At 42.6% G+C, this 4,890-nt stretch overlaps 1 long non-coding RNA gene across 1 annotated transcript; it reads left to right on the forward strand.

The window, feature by feature from the left end:
• The first annotated feature begins 3,883 nt into the window (after window positions 1-3,883).
• LOC119340743 lies at window positions 3,884-4,359 on the forward strand. The gene is made up of 3 exons (XR_005164653.1): window positions 3,884-4,011; window positions 4,101-4,193; window positions 4,289-4,359. It is a non-coding gene; the product is annotated as an uncharacterized LOC119340743 (long non-coding RNA).
• The last annotated feature ends 531 nt before the right edge of the window (window positions 4,360-4,890 follow it).

Here is a 4,890-nt window from a genome sequence, read left to right on the forward strand (position 1 = left end):
CCGGAGCGGAGCAGCCGGAGGAGGCAGAGCTGCAGCTGCCACCAATGCTGCTGGAGCCGGGCACGGAGATCGTTGACATCTTCGAGGATAAGTAACTAGGTGGTCTACGCAGTATGTAGGTTTATTTTGTTTATGTCTTTGTATGGATTTAAGAATCAAGTATGAGATGTCCAGATACAACAAGTGAAATTTAAGACGTGCTCGGTCACAGCCGGCGGACGCGTCTGGGCGTGTCCGCGGGCGTTTGAGGGGCCATATTTGATATATCCAGATGTATATGCTCTTAGAACATCTACATCCCGACCCAAATCTGCCCCAAACTTACGAGCGGCCTTCCCGGTCACTACAGGGATGCATTTTTACCACCTAACTGAGCAACGCAAATCAGGCCCAAACACTCAGATGCGTTGCGGGAGTTTGGAGGTGGATTTTGCGAGTTGTGTTTGTAGATGATCTAAGAGGTCGACACTAGGCGCCTCTTGACCTGCCCAAAAATTTGGTCGGTCCCCGCACTAGTGTCAAATCAAAACCACCTGTGTTGTTGGATTATGTCTTCCCCGCCTCGACCGAAACAAAATCAATGAAAGAAAAATCACATACACCGTCATCGATTTAGTCGGTGTAAGAGTAGGACGGGTGATGACAGAGGATGAACCCTAGATCACTTATGCTGGAAGTTACCAATTTTATTTACACCAGTAGTTACAATAATCACTCATTGCATTTTGTTTTTGCCATATCAAATACTAAGACCTCTTTGTACAGCTTTTGACATATTTATTTAGAATTCTCCTAAAAAATGGAAAACACCACATCATAATGTTCATGTAAGATTTGCTTTTTTTAATAATCATTTGCTACTTATTTCGAATTAAATGAATTACATAATATTAAGTGGAAATAAAATTTTGAAAATAAACCATCTTCTCACAAAAAAAACTCTTTTCCCTCCACCATGCAGTATTTTCCCTCCACTTCTCTATTTTTTTCCCGCATCCACCCTGTGTCCCCACCCGTCAAAGACCCAGCCAAAGTTTATCATTTTATCTCGCCCGCAAAGAGGCACCGCTAAAAGCCACCGCCCACCCGGGCATTTTTTCCTCAGATTCAATCGACTCTCCAATCCCACAACTGCGGCGATCAGGGCCGGCAGATTGGGGGTGGCCGCCCCGCCGGCAGAGCACGGGTCCACCACATCGACCATCCCTGCGAGCACTCCGCTCTACTCCCCCCTGATTGCGGCGACCGGCGACGGCGGATTGGAAGAGGCTACCCGACCGGCCGATCTTGGATCCGCTGCATCAACCGGCGACATCTGATTGGAGGAGGCCGCCCACCCGGCTCTCTTTCTCCACCGATTGGAGCGATCGGCGACGACTCACCGTAATTTCCTCATCCCACCCTCCTCATCCCGCAAGCTCTAGACGTAAGGGATCACTAGGGAAGGGATTTGGGGGGACAAAGCACACACGCCCGTGAGATTTCTTTACATCTCTGAATAGAACGACAGTGTGGCAAATCTAGTAACCTTGTAAGATTTAGTCAGTCTTTATTCAGTTGTCGTGAGATTTATTATCATACAACGATCATGTGGCTTCCATGCTTGTGGTTCTGCTACCCCATAAATAGTTCTTTACTAGAAGTGGTTTGCGACAGTAAGTAAAACTTCGACCCATCAAGGGCTTTGGTTTTTAAATCCAAGTCCCAAAATGATAGCTGCTCGAGGAAAAACTTGACTTCCTAAGCATTTTCTCTTTCTTATGATTCTGATATTTTAAACTTGAGGGCATTCATGCCGTGCTACTCTTGCTGAACATCTAGACAACAGAATAGAATGCTTATTGAAAGCCCTTTGCCTTAGTGCAAGGCTGCTAGCCATTTCAAGTAGTTCAGAAATATTGTACTGCATCTTGAGTATTCAGAAGCTTTTTTTGGGCCACTCCAGCTACCCGAACAAGCCGAGGCCCATGCCACCGTGCCACTGACGGAAAAGGCCCACAAACAGCCACCTCACACAGACGCTCCTAGGCAATTTTGCCCCAGGGAGCTTTGTGATGTAAGGGATTCGAATTCTGTATAAAGACTGAGTCTCCACTTTTTCTTGTTCAAAACTGAATAAAGATAGGATCTGCACTTGTTCCAAACTGAATAAAGACAGAGTGTGCACTTGTTCAAAACTGAATGAAGAAAGAGTCTGCACTTATTCAGAATGAATAAAGACAGAGTCTGCACTTGTTCTTGTTTAACTAAATTCTGGATGCTCCATATATCCATGTATGTTATTTATTTCGATCTGTTCTACAACCCTCAAAAGCATCATACAGTAATTTACTTTTAAGGTCCATTTCCAAACATGTTTAAGCAGATTTCATAATGTAGGCTGGTAGGTGTTTTGGCAATTCATTAAGTTCACTCTCTCTCATCTTTCCAGCTTCAGTTACTAACATCATGCCACCAGTTCTGGAGAGTGATATGCATAGCAGAGAATATCTTGCGGAACAGAAACGCAAGGGTGAGGCGTATTTGAAGGAAAGGGACGCAAGGATTGCAGAACGCAAGGCTGTGGAGCGGCAGTCTCTTAAAGACATACAAAGCTTAGCTCGTAGCCTTGTATACCCTAGTGCCTCTAATGCGCAACCGACACAAAATACACGAGGTGCTGATGATCGCAGTGACTCAGAGTATGAACCAGATGCTGAAGAGGAGGCCCATGCAGAGGAAGAGGATTTGAGAGATGAAGAGGAGGTCGTTGTTGCTAAGTCCAAAGCAATGGTAATATATCATGCAGACTTACATCTTAAATAATATGTGCAATGTGGATTCACTGGCTTTAATTTCACCTTGGTTGTATCATGTGTATGTCACTATGCACTATAAGTATCACAAATAGTTGACTCAAAAGATTTATTCACATTTTCTGTCCCTCCACTTTTCCTAATTAATATAGATGATGATATCTCTGTTCACTGCATTCTTATTTGAACCTATGCTGACATTGCGCAGGTTAGTGTTGATTAACTGCCTTGTTTGACTCACTTGTTTGACCCAGGCACCTGAAGGTTCTACCATGCCAAAAACAAAAAAGCGTGTCAGATCCAAAAATAGTGCAGCTGCTACCTCAAGAATAACAAGATCTAGAGCTACCGCAACAACTGAGTCAATTGAAGCTACAAACCATCAAGAACAGTCTGCACCAAATCCAACAAACACATCACCTCACCTAACTTCTAAGGATAGTAACTCACTTGACGCTGATTCAGGGGTACAAGGTTCTCAAGACATGATAGGCACATCTGGACAATCTGATAGCATGATTACATTACAAGGCCAAGGTATATGCGACATCATCGCTTTACCCCTTCTATTTTCCACTTGAAATTATAACCTTCTAATTTATCTGCTAGCTTGTAATGTAGATGCATTAGCATGCTCCACTGGTCCAACTGATCCACGACCGTCAAGGAGAGGTCGTGGACGTAGACCAACGATGGGGCATGGGCTTCAGGAGTATGCAAGCAGAAATGGAGGGAGGAAAATGCGTATTGATTTTACAGCAGGGAAAGTGAGACCTATAGACCCAGTCCAAGCAGCAAAGCTTTCTTCTGAGTGTGGTATCCACATCAGGAGCAGAATGCATGTTGCTAGGCACTGGAACGACTATGCCAAAAGCCCACTCAAACATGTTATTCCCCATGCTATTAAAGATATCGCGGTGGGATAGTTTCCTTCAATTTTCATACATGTGTTCACATGTTGCATAGTAAATTTAGTGATAAATTGTATATATGATTGGTATTTCATCTTAACTTTGAGATGGAAAAGGATGACAAGGTTGGGAATGATGTATGCACAAAAGTAATCCAGAAGGGTGTTCAACAACAACGCTACAGGCTAAAGAAGAAATACTTCAATGGTTATACTGCTCAGGAAGCATTATCAAATAAGCCAGCGAACATTACTCATGAGAATTGGACCAGCCTTGTCAATAAATGGTCCGATGAGAGAAACAAGGTTTGTAACAAGATATGCGACCAACAATAGTTTTTGCACTCACATCTACTGTATCATATGTAATACTTATATTCATTTTCTTTATATAGAAAATATGTCAAATGAACAAGGAAAACCGAGAAGCTGTCAAGCATCACCAAAAGACTGGATCTATGTCTTATGTTGCCTATTTCAGCAAACTTGTAAGAAATCCAAATATCTTACTTGTAGTCCTATGCCTATTGCATCTGGCCAATATATATGTAGTAGAAACGTTACGATTTCATATATCTTGTAGAAAAAAGACAAGTACAATAATCAGGACCCAAGTCCTATTGAGTTTTTCAAAGACACCCATATAAACAGCAAGTCTGGTAGCATGAGCGAGCCGGCATTTCTAGCTCATGTAAGATTCCTCTATTGTTTCTGACTTGAAATAGATTTTCATATTGATCAAGTGTAATCTACCATATGAACTTTGCCTTAGCATCAATGTTTTTCTTTATACTACAGAATGCAATGGAAAATAAAAAGAGAAGCACAATCAGAAGGTGAGCAGCCAGTATCCGATACAGCAATTGTGGCTGAAGTTCTAAAGGAAGAAAGCGCCCATAGCAGCTTCCTTTCCAGCATGGGGTATGCATCAAGATCCAGGAGGTCTGGGAGCTCTACTTCATCAGCCCAGATCCGAGTTTTAGAAGAAAGAATTGAACAGAAGGATAGAGAGGCAAAAGATGCAAATGACAGGTAATTATCTTATTTCCCTTTCTGTTCTTGTTGGTTATTTTTGTTTGCTTCTGTGTGCACATTGCACTCACTGTAGTGAATGAAAGTTCAACTAAGGAGTGCTTCTTTTAACCTGTGTTATCGACTTGATAACCTTTTGGTGATGCTTCCTGT

Source organism: Triticum dicoccoides, chromosome 7B (genome assembly GCF_002162155.2).
Source record: "Triticum dicoccoides isolate Atlit2015 ecotype Zavitan chromosome 7B, WEW_v2.0, whole genome shotgun sequence".
NCBI classification, from domain to species: Eukaryota; Viridiplantae; Streptophyta; class Magnoliopsida; order Poales; family Poaceae; genus Triticum; species Triticum dicoccoides.